A 20,759-nucleotide genomic window follows, 5' to 3' on the forward strand; every position below is an offset into this window, starting at 1 on the left:
GCCAGAATTCTGGCGGCTTATTGTTTGCCATTACAGTATACTAACTTCTGTTTAAATAAATCTAACTATCGAACATGTTCAGCTTCGTTTAGTTACCTATTATGGAGCCCATCAGTGAAGGTTCGTGTAAAAATTTACAGCTGATTCAATACAGATAAAGTTCCCCTTCCGTTTGTAAGTTTTTATCAGAATTTTAACGATGATCGATCACGCGGTCGTGCCGTGAACTCAACAGTTGTTTCTTTTCTACCTCATGCATTTCATTTTAAGGATATTTATCGTAACATCCGGCCGTGCTTTTTTCGTCATTCTTGTCCAATAGGTGATTTTTCAACTTGTTATCAAGACTGTTTAAGCGTGTCGGCTACACGCTAAAGTAAACTGGAGGGTGCGTATTTATTGAATCATCAAGTCACAGTTTTGAAGATCTTGGAGGAGCTTTACCAGTAGCTCAGAGCAAGATTTTTTCTTTCTTGAAATCTCACGCAAAACATGTTGAACATATTGAAAACTTTCAAAATTAATCAACATTTGAAGCAGTTAATTCAAACTTCCCGCTCGCGAAAAAACCACAATCAACGCAAGAAAAATTAGGGATCGTAATCAACATATACGTTAAGAAAATAACCAGAGCCTGAACTCCCATAAATTTCCTTCCTCCTCTGATACAAAATACGTTTAATCATATCGAACTTAGCTTAGTGCTCAATTTCGCCTCAGTTCCTCATTTCGCCACTTCTCAAGAGTGAATTAGAGTAGACCAAAACCGTATTCTCGCCTTATATTAATCGAATTTAGAACATTTTAATGTCTTCCATCGTTATCTACGTAAAATTTAGGTAAGGTTACATATGTTGTGATGTTTAATTACGTGCCCAATTTTATGGTCTATTGAAGAATGACATCCGATTGGTGATACCACTATATTAACCTTCGTGTACGGCAAAGTATCACTTCCAGTTGAAGGCGCCTTCAAAATCAATGCTTCTCGAGTTGCTACCGAGTTCATCAGAAAGGAACCAGCCCAAATTTTCGAAAAAATCGAGTTAAGAATGTTTTTGAGTTCCACTAGCCGTATATTTTCTCCTGCCAAAAATTGAAAGTCGAAAAACAAAAATTAGTCGGGGAAAAAAGGGGTGAAAGTTTATTTTCTACATTGAGCCTTAGACACGAATAAAACTTCAAACCTCTTTTTCTCAAATTAAACTAATATGGGGTTGGTTCCTTTCTGATGAACTCGGTCCAATTACAACTAGATTTTTTTTTTTTTTTTTTTTTTTTTTTTTTTTTTTTTTTTTTTTTAAATTTGTGAAAGTCATTTGGATCACATTGACCAAAAAGGAACCAGCTCAATTACAGTGTTTTAAAAATTGTGCAACATTTTCTTCTCTTTTAAAAATACTTAATAAGTGTACAGTATTAAAATTTACATGGTCATTTTCCTTTAAAATTAACAATTTTTTGGTAGGAAGAAAAAACTTTCCGCTATTCTGGGATATTCTTTCAGAAAAGTATGAAGAAGCAACATATTTAAAACACTGTAATCATACTGGTTCCTTTTTGCTAAATGTGATCCATTTGGTCGATCCAAGAATTTTTTCCCGTTGTCGTGTATGATCGGCTCAATGAAAAGGAGAGTTCTCTTCGCGGTTGGCCATACCTTGCGGCAGCCGTTACACGACGCGCTACCGCCGCGCGCGGTTTGAATGCGAATAATTGGTACGTTGGTCGTGTTAATGACGATGTAGCTTACCAGCCGCGACATTCCGCTTAAACTTAGTAACCCGTATACATCGATCCTCCCGCAGGCTTCAGCGGAATATTCAAATGCGGCTCCCTCTCATGTATTATTCAAAGCTCTGTAATTAGAAGTTAAATTAATTTGTCTCCGCGCTTCATCCGCTGAAAAAAGAGAAGACCTCGATCAAATCCCCATCTGTCTTTATTTACTGAAGGCAGACGGAAGGCGTTGGCTCGAACATGATATGCATGGTATATTGTATTTAAAATGAAATCACTTCACCCTTATTAAGTAAACTATCGTCTTACCGCGGACGGAACGTCCGGCCATGAATGGGCTTGTTGCAAACTTTTGCTAGAGCAAAAATAAGAAATGTTCCTTATAGAAAATGTCTCTAAAATCACGATGAGCGCATCGGCAAACCCTGAAATGCACCCCTAACGTCACAATCTGCTTAAGAAAATTGCGTTTATTTTTAGCTTCCTACTACAAAACAGCAACAGGCGTCTTAGGGAGGAAAAAGATTCTTGCCAATCATTTCTTGAAGTTCATTTTCGAAAATGTTATTGACAAACACGTCTGCACATGCAAAAGTACTAGGTTGTCTTCTTTTGGAAAAATTAAGTGGTGGGGTTTTGAAGAAACGCAAACGAGGCTCAAAGTTTTCGTCTCACCATCGGATTACATAGAAAGCCGAAAAAATTCTTGACATTAACGAGATATCACCTTTTTCAGGCAGGAGAGGAATAATTTCTAGTCATGGAGGTGGGTAGATGTAGACACCCTCCCCTTCCCAACTTCACTGGCCTCCTGGCTACGATGACCCCATGCCCCATGCTTTCATTACTGTGCGCTAAGTTGAATGACTTAAAAAAGTCAAATTTCACAAACTTTATTTCTAAACATCTTACACTGAAAAAAAAACTCCGGCCATGGGCGCCATACTTACGGGCTATTTAGACATACCGTCCGAGTTCCGGGCTCTGAAGCCGGAAGTTCCGGGGTAGCGCCCGGAGAAATCCAAGCTACAGCTCCAGCACCCGGAACTTTCGGCCTCTGAGTTCGGAACGGACGGTATGTTAATACAGCCCGTAACTTTATTTTTAGTGTACTCTTTTCGTTAGCATGACGGTGAGGTTGTGTCTTTTAAAAGTGACCGAGGATACCTTCAATGAATCGGTAGGAAACTGTTTCAAGGAGAAGGCCGCAGGCCAAGGGTGTGCACAGGAGCGGTGCTGCACTTTTATTAAATCGTTCGGCACATCCTTTGGACGCGCATTCTTGAATCCTCGTTATTAAATTTTCAAAACTTGGTTTCGCATGCATGCTAAAAAGTTGGAGGCAAACAAAAAAAGCCCGGCCTCCTAGACTCGCGGATGAGATCAAAAGTATTTAGACAAGGAACGCGGTCAGGGCGAGGAACCCCTAAAAGACTCGCCGGACGTAGCCGGACTGTGCTAAAATATACATTTTAAAAGATATCTTCCAGACCCCAGTCAAATTATTACTTTTTGAATTTACCTCAAAGACCACGTAGAAAAAGAATCAAATCTGTAAGAATGCAAAAAACCCTATTATATGCTAATCACGGTTCAGGAAAATGTAATTAAAAATGTCTTGAGTTTTGGAACGGACACTTTGGTATTCAAGGCTGCGCCTTTAATATTAATTAACTAGGTGGGCAACTTAGTTTTCATCCTTCGTTTTTTTTCGCAAATAAAATGAGCGAGATGAGAAAAACTTCAACGAGAGGAAACAATGAACTCCACACATTTGCCTTGATAAGTGAGAGACCTCGTCGTAGGCAGCCTGAAAAGAGGAGTTTTGTCTAGGCGATGGACGATTTTCTTTATAAAAACTATCTGAATTTTGTATTAGGGACCATATGTCATTTTTTGTTGAAATAAACTTCACTAAAAATCGCCGGTATTCATATATTTTAAATAAATGTGTACCCTCGCGTGCCATTTGCCCATTTGACCATCGAATTTATGCTAAATAGGTTATTATTTTATTTAAAAATCTGGCACAGAATCTTCTTTAGATATCGTAATGAACATCACTTCAGCCATATACGTCTCGAAAAAACTCAAAAAGGAAGCTTCAGAAATTACTACAAAATGTCTCGCCTCGAAAACTGCAAAACCCGAGAAAATGAAAATTTCATGTTCTGTCGAGAAATGATTTTTAAAGCCACCTTTCATATTTATTCCGGACTTCTCTTTTTTCATTTCACATTGAAAAGGATAGCGCGAATTTCGTTTGTTCGAGTTGAAAAATACCTCAACTCCAAGGTTTAAGAACGTTCATTTTGAACAATTGGACGTATTTCTGTCAAACGGAACTAAGAACCATAGGGGGAGGAAGGTAGAGAGGGACTTGTATTGGCGGCGGATCCAGGCGTAAAGCTTATTCCGTCCTATACTCGCGATGCTTTTCCATGGCGCTTAGGTCCGTTAGACAGAATGCGCTATCCGGCATTCTAAATTCCTCAAAAGGAACTCAAATTGGCGCTTAGTTCCGTTTGACAGAAATACGTCCAATTACCGGAAAGTTTCATGTTATTGGTCACAGGGCTCATTACGGAAACTGAGTAGTATGCACCAAAAAAAGTTTCCATTCACCAAGAAATTTAGGTGGAATTCAGTTGTTTTCATATCCCAGATTTTTTCCGGAGTTCCCTCCGAAACAAGCGATGAAAATCTAAAAATTTTGTCTTCCTCTCCTCCTTTTTAATTTTCTTCTCCTTCTCATCCTCCTTCTCCTTCTTTTCCTCCTCCTCTCTTCTTCTTCTTCTTCTTCTTCTTCCTCCACTTTTTTGTAAGGAGGGACAACAGTGGACGGGCCGGTTGCCTTACCTTCATCGAAGATGAAACAAACTGCTCCTTCGCAGTTTTCTCTCTCTTTTTTTCACAACTCCTCTTGCCCTTTTTTCGAGCGTCTTGAGGGGACTTTGTTTCAATAACAGCGGGAGATGTTTCGCTCTCCTCTTTTGTCGACCCGAACGTCTTATTTTCGTTTAGAGAGCGGGCGCTGCGTTTTCCTTTAATCCTGGCTCCGGTAGTTCCGTGTTTATCGGTGCACCACCATGGCACGAACGAGAAAGTAAGAACATACATTCACCCTCCACCGTCATTTCTTCATTTACATAAAGCGTAGGTATTTCGAATGTTTCATGAAGGATACCAACCACCGGTTCACTGATTCACTTTTAGTTACAGGCCATCTAGCAGTCCCCTTTTCAGCGAGGAATTTCATAATGTTTACGAAGCTATTTTTTTTAATGAAATAAAACCAAATAAAATATCATAAGACATAACGCGGATTAACATGATCTGATATTCATAATTATCTGAAACATACTGTGCAGCAGCTGCAGTGCACACCTTTAAATTTTTTTCATTTGCTATTTGTTTTAAACAATGTAATAACTGCCCTCTCTTTATAAGTGGGTAAATACCTTAATCAGGGTAGCTACCAACATATGATCAGAATTAGACCAGGTCTCCTGAATTTTTAGATATCATCTAGTACACCGAGCAAAAAAAGAAACAAATAACAAAGCAAAGATGCACACAATTATTCTACCGTTACAACGGTAGTAATGTCACACGGGATTCACGGTAGAAAACCGTGAATTTTGATTCTTGTAACAATGAGCACGGTGATTTGACCGTGTTCACCGTAATATTACTGTGGGCACAGACACACTATTATGAGCATGGTTATGCTACTGTGCTCATCAATAATATTACCAAAATCCACGGTTCTATTACCGTGGAATCCCGTGTGACATTATAACCGTGGTAACCGTCGAATAACCGTGATTTTATTTATCCGTGTAGTAGCAATCCTGAGGAAGCATATCTTAACAATAACTTTTGTTAAAATTTTTCTTTAAACCATGTCACGATATGAAACACACTTTTACAAATGAAATTTTCTGGACAGGGCCGGATTAAGGGGGTGGTCACATGGGCCGCGGCCCATGGTGGCAAATCTAGAGGGCGGCAAATTTTGCAATTTTTTTAAAAGTAGGTATAAAAAAATATCGGATTTAGAAAAAAAATTACAAACGAGAAAAAGCGACAAAATCTCTCATTTCCTGAGAGTGTAGTAATTTTTAATTTTGTCGTCTTTCAGTGATACAAGAGACAGCACCTTTAATTAGTCGAGTTAGAGAGAGAAACCAAACACGCAATTTGGCCTGGAACGGCACGGCGCAGAGAGCAAAGATGACGAGGACTTGAGATGAAAAGGAGAAGCCATCGGCGCGGCGATCGGCATGTGACACATATCAGCGCCTACAAGACTGCACGAATACTTCACGCATTGCATCAAACACAGTGCGGTCATTGCGGTCAGCGCGAAACGGATAGCGCCCACAAGAGTGCATGAATACTTCACGCATTGCACCAAACACGGTGCGGTCTGCACGGCACGGCGGCGGAAGTAAAAATCATTAAACCACATTCACGTTTGTTCTTTCATAATTTTTTCGTTCATTCCTAATGAATGGAAGGCCTTGTCCACACAGAGATAGGTTTACAAAACTTAAGCTGTGCTAGTGAAGTTGACAGGGCATCCCCAAAAAATGTGGTCAACACGAGTAAACGCGTCTTATGCACCCCTCCCCCGCTGGCACGTTCACTTGATGGTTTTTATTGATGTTCAATACGAATGAGAAGGGGGCGGCAAAATACAGGCGGCCCATGGGCGGCAAGTAGGTAAATCCGGCCCTGTTTCTGGGAGCCTCAAACATTTTTCTGCACCTCGTTTCTGTCCGCAAAGAATGAAAAGTTTGAAAAATGTAAAGAAAGGCGAAAAACAAGAATAAAACATGCTGGTGCCTGCATCTTAGAACTTAATACGGTTCCACCTCACGTTATATTTCTATGCCTGAGGTACCGCATAGTCAAATTTATTGTACTCTTACCGCCCATGAAAAGCGACGTAAGTCGCTAAAAGTGTTAATTTAGAAGGAATTTCGATGTAGGAATTTTGTTAACGCGAGTAAAAGAGAAGTTTGAAGAGTCTAATGTGTTGACGAGAGGGTTCGAGGGTCAGTAAGAATGTTTAAGGATTATGTGCGAGAGACAAAAAGCGAGGTACGAACAAAATGTTGAGAGGGTCAAGCATTTGAGGGTGCGATGAATTTCAAATAGATGCAACAAGTCGACTGCAACCACCGTCCGTTCTAAGCAAACGACACCTGAAGCCTTAACCGAAGCGATTACCTCCGCACAGTGGAACAACTCTGACATGAACGGTTGCATAATCACTATCCAAACCTGAGTGCGAAAATAAAAATTCATTGTAATCACAGCCGTTCAAGCAATTCCTGAAAATTCTACTGCTTGAACTTGGATGCACTTTTGAAAAAAACATGTCGATGCATCATGATAATAGAAAAAATGCATCTTTATAACATCATCACATCTTTCATCAAAATTTCCTCTCTTGGAAGACAACCAGTCGTCGTTTCGATAAGATTCGTGACTTTTTTTCTTTTTTTTGAATTTTTTAAAAAAATGCATGCCGCATCGCGCATGGATTCTCTTGAAAATTGAAATATATGAGTGAAAATTTCCAAATATCCTAGTCCACATATCTAGTTTCTCTACTCTCACCATCGGTGTGCCTAGTTTAGTGTGTACCTGTACCACTGTGTATTATAATGTTCTCCGACCGCGAGGACGCATTGGTGTTTTTTTTTTGGCAATTTTCTTTGTGCTGCCGATAAAATTCAGTGAGATTTTCAAACAAATTCAAACATCAATTTCTATGTAAAAAAATAAAATGGCGGCGAACATCTTTAAACGTCGCATGGCGCTTGTGACACTTTTGCCGGTAGGTGACGATTTCTCCGCGCGGAGAGGCCGGTAGATACGACTTGGATAAAAAATGAAAAATTAGGGAGTCAGAAACCTTATTTTCATAGCATGATGAGATTAATTAAAGTCTGGGGGTCGTGCATGTTCACAACACGCCAGAATTGATCCACCGAGCGCTTAAACGCGGGTTAATGTTGTCACCTCAACATCTGAACCGAAGCTCCCTCCCCGCTACCCCACACCGTATCAATTAACTTGATACCTTCCTCAACCCTCTTGTATCAAAACAGCCGATAAAATTCTTCATGGCTCATTGAGAGCCTAAAGCATGTTCTGTTAGATGCCGCTAAGGCTTAAACCAGGTATCGCGATTGAGAATAATTTTTGCTTTATTTCATCTGAAACTCCGAGGTAATTATGGCTTATTATTATTTAATTAGATTTCGCATGTTTACGTCATTATTAATTACAAGATCAGAACCTTTCCTCCTCCTCACCGTGATTACATTATTAAATGGAGAACGTGGTCTGGTAGCGACTAAGATGATGGGGAGAAAAGCCAGGAGAGAGATTATTCCTACACACAGTCCATTAGCTGTTTACTAGGTAGTAATTCGACAAGTACGAGTGTAAATACACGTTGAGCTCAGCAAATCTGACACATTTTGTGGATCGCAGACGGACTTGTTTGGATGAATTAAATCGCAATTTCCATACGATCGAGATTGGTCAACAGACTAAAAACTGCACAAGATGAGTATTGATATCTCAACAATGGAGAATTTGCACGAGATTTTTTTATTGCTGCATCTGATAGTGCTTAATGAGCTGCGCTTGAAGTATTTTTCATGATTTTTACCGATATGGGAAACTGTAGAAAAAAGGATTTAATAGAGAGGAAATATGCCGTTTTGTGACGTCATCAGGCGGCTTTTCTCATTTAAACACATGTATGTTAGCAGATGAGGTAATCTCCTTTAATAATTGTTCATTTTAGAAACCAAGGATATTCTCATGCTCAGTCCATTCAGTAGTTTGTTCTCGCACATGAAATTCACAAAATTGCAGGCACCTCTACTATCCTCCATTCCTCGCACCATACTGAACTCAGTTCTTTAAAATTTATTTCTCTGAAAAATGTATTGTTCTTGTGATAAACTTTTTTCATCTCACAAAGTCAGGGTGTATTTCCCCATGTTACTTTCACCTAAAATTGAAATGTCCTCCCTGCTGTAACCCTTTTCAATTCGATGGCATTGCTCGCCAGAGACGGATCCAACAATTCGACAACACCGGATTCCCTCCATTTAATCCAATGTTAATTAATCGATTCTTGTCGGAGCACCTGGCCCCTCCAAGAATCGATATATTTCCGTAGGTTTAAATGGAGAAAAACAATGTTGCCGATTTGCTGGATCCGCCAATGTCGCTCGCTTGCCGAGTCATCATAAACAAAGGCAGGCTCCCTTAGGCTAGGTAGGTGTGAAAGCTGAAAAGTCGCGGAGCTAAAATGAGGGAGACTCGAGGGCAGCACCGAATGGGGGGGGGGGGGGGGGGTCGCGCTAGGCTAGGGAAGCAAAAGCCGAGAGCACTGAAATTAGAATTCGAGTCGTGTAATATATAACGATGTCACCCGAACAGAAATGTATAGAGGCTCCCTGCTAGTCCATCACAAAATCTGACAACCGTTGCAAATATATATTTCTCCGATACATGGCACGCAACTTCAGCACCCCCTCTTCTCTTGTCTGCCCGACACGTTCGCCGGTTTCAAACGGTGTGAACTGCGGGGCAGTCTAAGTGGAATAGATGAAGCTGGCATCGGCATAAAGTAGACCCTCTCATCAAGGACCAATGTCATAGGCCTCGTTTGTCCATTTTTGCTTCGATGGATGCTGGCTACGCATCCACGCATCCTTCCACGCCCTGAAAAACCTCGAGTGTCACTCTGTGAGATCGAATCAATTAAAACTATGTTCGAAAATATAATTTAATCATTAAATCATTCGTTGATTACGGTTTCAAACCGATTATTCACTGATGCAGAACTTTTTTACTTCCTCGTTTTTTCCCCCCTAAAATGAGGCATGTCATAGTATTATAATCATTTTTTGTAAATTTGTCATTGACGCCAGCTTTCGTTCCAACAATTTTTGTGAGATTTTACCATGCCTTTTTTTGGGGGGGGGGGGGGGCTTATAAAAATATTTTTCGTCTATGGACTAATATCGCATCATTTAATTTTGAAATTGAGGCTTCTGGCGAATAAAGGAGGTCAGTTATGTTTTTTGAGACAACTTGGAACATATTGGTGTTTATCTGTTTTAATATTTTCCCGAATGCAGTTTTGTTGGTTATCTAAAAATTATATGAAGATCTAGGTATTTCCTCGAAGATTTTGAAATCCCTTTTTGCGACGAAAAAAAATTAAATTAAATAAAAGAAATGATTAAAAAAGAAGAAAAAATTAAAAATGTAGAAAAAACCTGCTCCATGTTAATAAATACTTTCCGCGAATCAAGTTACGAGCAGTTTGCAAGGTAAAGAGTTCAATTTCCACGAAGGTAGACGAGGCTCAGCTATAGTAACCGTCGTAAAGAAACATATTTAGTGAGTAATATTCCAATTTCCGTTGCTTCGCCGTACACTGAAGCTCCTAAATTGGCAGGACGAAGTGCTGGCTCCGAGACACCGCTCCACCGTGTGCGGAGACAATGAATATACCTTCCTAAGCATGGTCAATATATCATCAAAGGAGGCAGGACGCACTGATGACACTGTTTCGACGGGCGGTTTACTTTTTTGTCTTTTTTTTTTATGAAGTTCATAAAATTTTGCGACGCACTAAAAGAGGGGGGAAATTCAATCGAGGGATTATGATTCGGAGGCAGGAAGGAGACGTCCTGTCACCGTGTGGCTCGTAAAAGGCTGAGCAAAAGTTAATTGAAACATGAACATGGTAGAGGAGCATCTCTCAGGAATGGTAATGTCAAATTATCTCCTTAGCTCCCTTCACCGCAGCCGGCTGAGCCTCGCCGAGGAATCTCATAAGGGAGCTAACTCACTGCGTTGTCATGGCTGTCCGCGTGTCCGCGCTCCTGGATTTATTCTCTTTCTTTCCGCCTCTCATTTATTGCTTCCTCCGAGGGAAACAACACTGTTTACGGAGAGATTTCAAGTGCATCTTCGCCCTCTGGTACCTTCAGCGCGGCTCAAAAGTCGGCGTTTCCCAAACGAAGAAATGTAACTCCATTCCAAGGTTGTATTGACTCGAAAAATGTTCTGATTTTCACTGAGATCAGATGAAATGAGGGGCTTGGAGGACAAGGCGCATAAGTGCAGTTGACGAAAAAATTGAGATATTAATGATTCCAACAAAATTTAGGTTTGAAGTAAAGTGTGTGAAAAATTCACCTGCAGAATCCAATTTTTAGGCATCGAAATGTGAGTTTGAACTTTTTTCCGCCATATGGCTTCATATAATTTAGAAACTCTAAACACGTTTTTCTCGAAATAGCAAAAACCGCACTCAAGCGCCTAGTCCTCCGAGCCCCTCAAATATCAGTGGAATTTTTAGTATGAAATGTCCAAACATGTCTCTTTATAAACATGCAATTCTCGGGGGAAAATATGACAACATTGAAATACAGTTACGCTCTCTTCTTAGAGAAACGAAGATTTGGGCCCTATTTTTAAGTGATTCGTCATGCTCAAGTGACGTGGTCGAACTGACATGCAATATATCGCATCGATTAGGTCATAAAAATCGGTAGATTTTGAATTTTCAGCCCAAAAAAAGTCGATGGCCCCTGCGCATGAGCCTAAAGAATCATTCTAAACCAAAAAAAATGTGTATAGTGTAGGGAAATGAAGGCAGAATCCTCTTTGAAAAAAAATCTCGCATTCGATACAGAATTCAATAAACGTATCGAATGCGATGGTTGATTTCCAATCAGAATTCTGCCTTCATTACCCTACATTATGCAAACTTTTTGGTTTAGAAAAATTCAAAATCTACCGAGATTTTTAACCGAATCGATGCGATATATCGCAAGCCAGTTCGACCACGTCACTTGAGCTTGACGAACCACGTTAAATGAAACAGTTGGAACACTTACATAGGGAAAGTATTGTCATTTCAACCCTCTCAAATCTCAATTAATTTTGACAATATAGAGAAAGTTTGATGTATTTTTAGTCAAATTTTAACCGCGTCACTTAAATTTTAAAAATTAAAATTCTTAGACTACTTCCTCTTCCTTTCCATCTGTTGTAGTTTTCCGCCCCTAGACAATAGCTTAAGTTACTTACCAAGTAAATCCCTCCTTTTTGTTTCTTTTCATTTTCCGAGGCGCAAGGAAGGCGTTGTGAAGTGCGCGTACGTTTTCCTGAGCTGCTCGAACCCTGTTCCCCTCAACTCTTGGTCTTGTATTTTATCGAAGTCACGCGGAATTCCACTTAGTTCCAACACGTGACGTAATCGATCCCTCACCTCATCCCAAGTCTCAACTTCCCAAATGCCGTAACCCCGTCCATTCAGATTGCCCCGTGCTCCAACACCCATAAAAATAACAATCACAGACTCTTCCGTCTTGAAATGAAATATGTCGTGTGACTACCGTAGGAGCAGCGCTGTCACATTAAATGGGATATTCCATTTCTGCGAGGGAATGAGTATTTTGTTGCTCTTTCACCACCGTGCTTTTTTTACAGAGTGTTTTCTGGACACACAGTATGATACTTAACTGGTGAACACTAAAATGAAATAAATACATAAAGATAAGTGCGATTGAAGATTTGGAGGACTAGGCACATACGTGCAGTTTTTGCTGTTTCGAGAAATACGCATTTGAAGTTTCGAAATTGCATGGATCCTTATGGCGGTAAGAAAGTTGAAACTGACTTTTTGATGCTTAAACATGAGAATTTATAGAACAAATTTTCCACAGAATATGTATCTAGACTACTGTAACTTGAAATCATTAATATCTCAATTTTTTCAAAAACCGCACTTATGCGGCTTGTCCTCCAAGCCCCTCGGATACAAAGCGGAGGACTTCGGTGAAAAACCTACCTGGAGCACATCATCGATGATCAGAAATAGTTTGTTATAGTTTTCAGGTAGCACAGCAGTCGGTTACTCTCTGATCAACCAGCAAAGCTAGCGCAATTTCATTGGTTATCTGGAAATGAAAATGCGTTTAAATGAGGAGACAGATAAAAACACAGATAATCACAAGAGAAACGAGTGGAGGAAAATACTGCGGAGCAACAAGAGAGCATACCAGAAAACCCTGGTAAAAATTGGCTATAAGAGCTGCGTTTCAAAATACCATAGGAATTCTTATAGCCGGCTAAAGAAGGCTACAGAAAATCATATAGCTGGCTGTAGAATGCGAAGAAAATCATACGGCCGGGCTATACGAAGCGATAAAAAATTAAACAGCCGGGCTATGGTTCCTGTCGCCGGGCTTTACACTTTATCGCTTGGCTGTTGCTTTTTCGCCATCGGCTATAAAAGGCTATAAGGAATTGTGTAGAAATTCGTGTGCTTTGTAAATCCGCAAGTTTGTACGGAATCACCATAATATTTACAAAACGCTCATTATATTTTCCACTACTACATATTTGTTTTCATCAAATTAAAATGAGAATAATCCATACAGGATGTGCAAACATTTCAAACTCATGAGTTGAATAACGCTGACTCCGGCAGATTAAATATTAGAGCCTAACACAAAGCGGAGCGGCGACGCACCGGCGCCTACAAACCTAACAGGGATACTTCACGCATTGCGCAACGCGTGAAGTATCCCTGTTAGGTTTGTAGGCGCTAATGCGCGTTTCGCGCTGGCTGCCGCTGCCCGCCTGCCGCGCCGCAGCGTGCCACGCCACGGCGCTTAAAGCAACTATTTCACACCAGAGGTACTGCACAGTATCATACGGAACTGAAGGCGCACTAATATATTAGAACTGGCAGGCATCCATCAAAAGTACGGAACTTTCCTCGGAAAATAAATGAAGATACTACGGCCCAAAAAGAGAGCAGTATTCCAAAAACTCACTAAGTCCTAGCATCCGTAATTAGTAACGTTTAGCATACACTTTATCGCCTGGCTGTTGCTTGATCGCCACCGGCTATACAGGGTTATCCAGAAGTCCGGGACCCCCCTTATAACTTTTGAACAAAAAATGCTAGAGATTTGAAATTTGGGGAATGTTCCTAGGTCAAAGGGAACTACTTTTTGGCGTACCCAAAATTTTGGGGGGCGCCCCCCCTGAGGGGGAGCGGGCCCTAACTTTTTTTTTTCAAATGGGAACCCCTATCTTGTGATACATCATTCGAAAGGGCTTGAAAAAAGAAAACTTTTGGCGCAAACCGATTGTCGATACCTCAATTTTTAACAAAATGGCGGCTCATTCAAAAGTCTGGGCCTCCGCTCATAACTCATGAACAAAAAATGCTAGGGATTCGAAATTTGGGGAATATTCCTAGGTCAAAGGGAACTACTTTTTGGCGTACCCAAAATTTCGGGGGGTGGCACCCCTGAGGGGGGGGGGGCGGACCCTAACCCTTTTTTTTCAAATAGGAACCCCTATCTTGTGATACATCATTCGAAAGGGCTTGAAAAAAGAAAACTTTTGGCGCAAACCGATTGTCGATACCTCAATTTTTAACAAAATGGCGGCCAAAAAATGGCGGAAATGCGTTTTTTGGTTATTTACCGACGTATTCGCTTGAAACTTGGTTTCCACAGGTTTTCGAGCACGAAAAAAACAAAAACGATATTGGATTTGCAAAATACCCGAGCTTTTCCAAGATGGCGGCCGAAAAATGGCGGGAAAATAAGTTTAAATCGGAATGTGTCAGATTTCCTGTGCGTTGCTCTCAGCCAGTTGAAAATCGTGTTTCCTGATTTGTCATTTCAACTATCCAGGACTCTCGAAAAGAAAATTCAGGTAATTGTGCGTAGAGCAAATAGTGCTTGGTCAATATCATCAAAAATAAACAGCCTTAGCCTGATGAGTAAGATTTTTTGTAGGGTTAATGGGCGTGAGCTCACGTCAACCTTCAATAAAGTCATTGCTTAACATGCTTATTCTTAAAAGATTTGGCAGATTTTTTTCCTTTATTTTTTTGGCAACGGTGAGTAATTTCAATTAAAACTCTCCTTGATAACAGTTTCTTTAATTTATTTGCTTACTGAGACACCGCGAACGCTGTTAAAATGTGCCTCAGTGGTCGGGCGGAAGGGGAGGCACGGGTGGGACTCGACGCGTAGCCACCTCCCCGTGGTGAGTCCTGGGTAGTTGAAAAGACAAATCAGGAAACACGATTTTCAACTGGCTGAGAGCAACGCACAGGAAATCTGACACATTCCGATTTAAACTTATTTTCCCGCCATTTTTCGGCCGCCATCTTGGAAGAGCTCGGGTATTTTGCAAATCCAATATCGTATTTGTTTTTTTCGTGCTCGAAAACCTGTGGAAACCAAGTTTCAAGCGAATACGTCGGTAAATAACCAAAAAACGCATTTCCGCCATTTTTTGGCCGCCATTTTGTTAAAAATTGAGGTATCGACAATCGGTTTGCGCCAAAAGTTTTCTTTTTTCAAGCCCTTTCGAATGATGTATCACAAGATAGGGGTTCCTATTTGAAAAAAAAGGGTTAGGGTCCGCCCCCCCCCCCTCAGGGGTGCCACCCCCGAAATTTTGGGTACGCCAAAAAGTAGTTCCCTTTGACCTAGGAATATTCCCCAAATTTCGAATCCCTAGCATTTTTTGTTCATGAGTTATGAGCGGAGGCCCAGACTTTTGAATGAGCCGCCATTTTGTTAAAAATTGAGGTATCGACAATCGGTTTGCGCCAAAAGTTTTCTTTTTTCAAGCCCTTTCGAATGATGTATCACAAGATAGGGGTTCCCATTTGAAAAAAAAAAGTTAGGGCCCGCTCCCCCTCAGGGGGGGCGCCCCCAAAATTTTGGGTACGCCAAAAAGTAGTTCCCTTTGACCTAGGAACATTCCCCAAATTTCAAATCTCTAGCATTTTTTGTTCAAAAGTTATAAGGGGGGTCCCGGACTTCTGGATAACCCTGTATAAGGCTACCTATAAGAAAGTGTGTAGCTGGCTATAGAAGCTATTGGAAATCTTACAGCCGGCTGTAGGTCTATGGTATTTTGGAACACAGATTCTACTGCCAATTTTTACCAGGGAAACGAACGAGTTGATGGAGTTACGTTAATGGTGATAACTCATACTTGGACGTATTTCTGTCAAACGGAACTATGTGTATTATGACGTGAGCCCTGTTATGCATATATTCTTACGGGTCTCAGGGCTCATGTCTAAATGCACATAGTACCGTTTGGCAGAAATTCGTCCACTTATCGTCATAACTACTACGCCATGGCTGGCGGGCTAACGCACTTTTAACTGACCGATTTTCTCCTTGTATGATTTTTCTGTTTCCTGAGCAAAATAAGACAACATAAAGAACAACTCAGCAAAGAGGTGAGGAATTAGCAAACATTTTCTTGTGCCGCCATTAGCTGAGCTCTCAGCCTCTTGCAACATGATGATGAAAGCAAGAGAAGTGAAAAACCAGTGAATGAAGTCAAAGTCCCGGAATTTTGAAAGGCTTAAAGGGAACGGTCTCTCGAAGCGGTGGGTCAAGGAAGTGATGATGATTGAAAGTGAAAAAAGACCACCATCTGCAACCCACTCACAAAAAAGCAAAGGGTTGGGCAGGGGATGTAATCCAAGAGCTTCTCAAAGACATCGCAATGCGCTGAGAGAGTCCTCTGGGAGAATAGGAGGTAACTCGTGACTTGTGTGCAAAGAAATGGAAAGCTGAATGGAATGGCTATTGTGATGGCTTATCTCTGGTTCTCCATACGAACATACCCACTACCATAACACACTAAATTAATTGAACTCGTCTTACTCATTTGTCCCTGCAGCTCTTTTTTGTTGTCTTTAAATTTTCCATCTCTCCGCATCCAGGGATACTCTTTTCATTCTACGCATCATCGTGTACAGCGAAAATTTCAAACAGCTTTTATTTAGAAGGAATTTTTTTCATCTTTTATTAAATGTAGAAATTACGAAGAACTAATGTATTTTGAAGAATCTAGCTTTCAGTGATGACTTCGAGGCATTGCATTGAGACGGAAAAAATATTTTATTAGAATTCATTTCGCAGATCACTGCGGCTTTAACACACTTGGAGTAGATTTTACACGTTATGGAGTCAATTTTGGAAAACTCAAGTCATAAGTCTCTGGCTGCACCAGTTCCCTATCTCCACATAAAAAAGTATCCTTTAAAGCTTCGAAATTTTTGGGTCGGTATGTTGGGGTGTGTTGAATCGAGCAATTGAATTATTATAATCATGAGATCAGCATAATTCCTCCAAAAAAATTAAAAGTGTACGAACGTCATAAGATGTCTCGAATCAGATCCTATTAATTCGATCTGCAACGCAATCCGTGAAAATCGCTCTTAATATCTGGGCATCTAATTGAAATCGCTGAAACCTCCTCAGTTAGAAACCAGAATCTGCGCAGCTTCCAAAGAGAGAACTAGTCATTCAAAATTTGCAGAAAAAGTAAAACGACAGAGAATAGTTCTCTTCGGTTACTCTACAAGGATTCTTAGCTCAAAAATTAGAATTAGAGAGCTTAGTTTTCGATCGACGTTCAGCTCTAATAAAATATTCAATATCACCAACGCACGCTTCAATATTCCCAGTATAAATGGATTGATCCTCGTGAAATTAATATTTACATTTTTTAATTAACTTCTGGAGATATCTACACGGTAATCTTTTCACAATCATTCTGGGAGGATAGAAAAAAGATCCTAACAGATGTGGTCTTCAGGAGAAAGATTTATTCAGTTTCATTTATTTCTAATCTCGTCGCATATTTTCCATATTTTCTCTTTTATTTTTTTCATGATACATGAAAGGGTTCTTGTCAACGACGAGAAATGTAAGTATATTGGAGTTTAAGAGAGCCCACCGTGCTCCCGGACAAAATTGCACATTACAACTCCATTTTGCGTTAAGGTACTACTTTTTTTTTTAACGCTGCAGATAATAACAACGTTTGTGTCATTACTGTTCCAATAAAGATAATCAATGTAAAATTTTTAATGCAAAATGTAGTCTATTCTATTTCATCTTGGAGAAAGAGACCCGTGGAGCCGGAAAAATTGAATATGAGTAACCTGGTTAGGAGGGTTTTACACAGATTTTGATACCGAAAATGCTCCGAAATGTCAAGACAAAGCGATGCTTTAACAGTTTCAAGCTTACATTTCAAAAATATTTTTCTGAATGGGTTTCAAGCTTATTTACAGTTTCCATCCAATAACATCGGGGGAAAAATAATCTCTGTAGCTTAAAATTAAAATATTTGACAAAAAGAAAAAAAAATCATTCACGGCATATTTTTTGGAATGCTAGAAAATATTTTCCATTGGTAATTAAAATTCTGCTCATTGAACCCACCTAAATTGAAATTGCAGTCCTGACAATTTGCCTGTGTGCTTTTTTTCGCGAACAACTACACACAGTGAAGGAACTCAAATTCCAAATTTCTCAGAGTATACTTACTCATTGTCAGTGTGATTTAAGCACGGCAGTTAGTTTTAAACAAACATTTCAGCATATATGCTGGCATTCTAAAAGAAGAGTGTTGATGGTCTTAAAATCCTACAATATCTCCTCTTTACAACCATTTTCAGGGGTAGGTTGTTCCCGGCCCTAGTCGGAGCATTAGTTAACTTTAGCAAAATCCATTAGCTGTTGATGAAAATGGTCTCCTAGTCCGTCCGTCTGGGCAAGGAGTCCGAGGGATTTTCTGGAAATCTTTGATTTGTGGTAATAGGTTACTTGTGGGAGGAGCAGCGGAGGAAACAGCGGAATGGAAGAAGGCGGATCGTCGGAGTGGAAGGTGGAGAGGTATCTCGGTGAAATCCTTGGAATTGCATTGTTGCAACTGAAATTTAAGACTTTTCATCTGGTAACAATTCTACCGTACTGAGGAAAAACGCATTATGAGCCTTCAGGCGCTGCCAAATTTCCCTCGATAAAACACGAATATTCAAGAAATGTTTTTGATATTTGCCTTCCAATTTTTCAGAGGATTTCATTCAAAATTTGATATGAAGTGTGTAAACATTTCAAGGAAATATACTCATGGCTTTCATCAAAAATTGATGTTTTATTAGGAGAAATTTGGCAATTCCAGAAGGCTTATATGACGTTTTTCCTTAAGACGGGAGAATTGCTCCTAATTTAACACCTCCAAAAGAACACCTTATCTTCCCTGAACCGAGCTTTAATCGTCGGTTTAAAAGTTGTCGTTTACATTTTTATACGTTGACGACGAAACTGTAAGAACTCGAATTTCGGTTTTTGACGCTGCGAGCCTCTGTCATAATTTATTATTTTGATGAAACAATGTTTGAAATCGTTCCTTGAAAACTTTATGATTTCTATCTGTGTCAAGAATGCCGTGTGAAAATACCGCAGTAGTGTTGGTCCATCCTCCCGAAATAAAATGGGACCAGAGATTTGGAAACAACGCAAACAAGTTTCACGTTTTTGCTGTTTCACCGTCGATATTTACTGGACCATGCGAACCAATTGAAGCACAAAAATTCCGTTGTGTTGGCGTTGATCATAAAATTTCACCAAAAAACCTAAAAAATTGCATTAGGCGTTCTTGAGGATCAGCTAAACAACGAGCAGACAAAACTTTTATGATTGGTTGACTTGAAGCGATGTTTTTGACCAGGAATTTTGAAGTGGAGATCGAGTATAGTTCCAATAAAATAACAACTTAATTCGGGGAAAACTGCTGAAAAATAAAAAAGATATAATGCATAAACCGAAAAAAAACTGAGACGTTCCGAGAGTTTTTACTTAATCTTTTCTACTTCGCAGCAGCCTTTCTCCGGGTTGAATTGTTATTCTACTGTGTTTTTCAGGTGATTAAGTTGTTCTTTATCTTGCACGGTTGGATCGCGTTTAGCAGAAAGGAACCAAGCCACATCAGCAATTGCCAAATTTAACTGGGCAATCTAATTTTTTTACAAGAGAACTTGTGTGCGGATTCCTTTGAAAACTTCATGGAACTTACTTCGTACTGTGCAGAAAATTCACTGAAATTTGCACAAAAATCGACACAACCGTTTTTATGTAAAAAATTGAATTGCCCGATTGAATTTGGCAATATAGCTGATGTGGCTTGGTTCCTTTCTGCTCATCCCTCTATGGCATCGCGTTGCGAATTCGTAACAGCGTATGTTCGGGGTTTTTAAAAATTGAATCTTTCCCCTGTCCATGATTTTGCAAAATTTAATTATTTTTTCTTTTTTTGAAAAATTGATTCCCTTAACTTTAAATATTGAAAAAAAAATTGACACTCTATTTTTTACATGCAAGCTACAAAATAGATTAGTGTCCCCTAGAATCTGAGATCCAAAATAATTCATGCCATAGAGGGTTGACGCGGTCCAGTCAAATTCTCCATAGAGGATCCACTAACCCCAAAAATTCTCAAAAATAAATATTTCCCGAGAGAGAATTTGGCAATATTTGAATAATGATACGGCGCTCTCCGATTAACACGGGAGTCCTGGGCGGTGACGCGTGCCGCTCGGGTCGGCGAAAGAAACGCGGGGATGATAAATTCCTGGCGGGCCGTAAATAACTCGATAACGCAGGAATTATGACGTGGACACGGCGCCATCCGCGGATTCACCGTTTCTCGGAGGGAACCAACGTGGAAAATCGGAGAGCGCGTCTTCTATTCGTCGGGGCGGGAAAAAACGTGTGCAATGTGTTGAGATGTCTGCGGATGGGACGGGGTAGTCGAGAGGGAAGGAATTCAAAACTTGCCGGAGGAGCGTCTCGCAAGAAAGATTTGTAGGAGCAATTTCCCTCCAGTGTTTTATCATAACGCCGCCGACGACGCCGCGACCATGATTATAAACTTGGAGCTTTCGGGGGCTCACGGCTCACGCGCGCACCTTGGGCACGTTGTCAGCAGTGGCGTGGCGTGAACTGCGATATATCGATCGTTATGCCATTTAAACCTATGAAAAAAGATCGATTATCAGGGTGCTCGCAGCGAACACCTCGGTAATCGATTCTTTACCATAGCTTCAAATG

The 20,759-nt window shown here is 40.2% G+C and overlaps 1 protein-coding gene across 1 annotated transcript in view; it reads right to left on the bottom strand.

Moving 5' to 3' along the window:
• The window catches only part of Scgdelta (sarcoglycan delta), an 82,039-nt gene that overhangs the window by 33,764 nt on the left and 27,516 nt on the right, over positions 1 to 20,759 (bottom strand). The window contains exon 3 of the mRNA XM_072296026.1: positions 12,650 to 12,758. The gene's annotated coding sequence lies outside the window, so the exon portion shown is untranslated. The remainder of the gene's footprint in view (positions 1 to 12,649; positions 12,759 to 20,759) is intronic.

The sequence above is a fragment of the Bemisia tabaci genome, chromosome 2, assembly GCF_918797505.1.
Source record: "Bemisia tabaci chromosome 2, PGI_BMITA_v3".
Lineage (NCBI taxonomy): Eukaryota > Metazoa > Arthropoda > Insecta > Hemiptera > Aleyrodidae > Bemisia > Bemisia tabaci.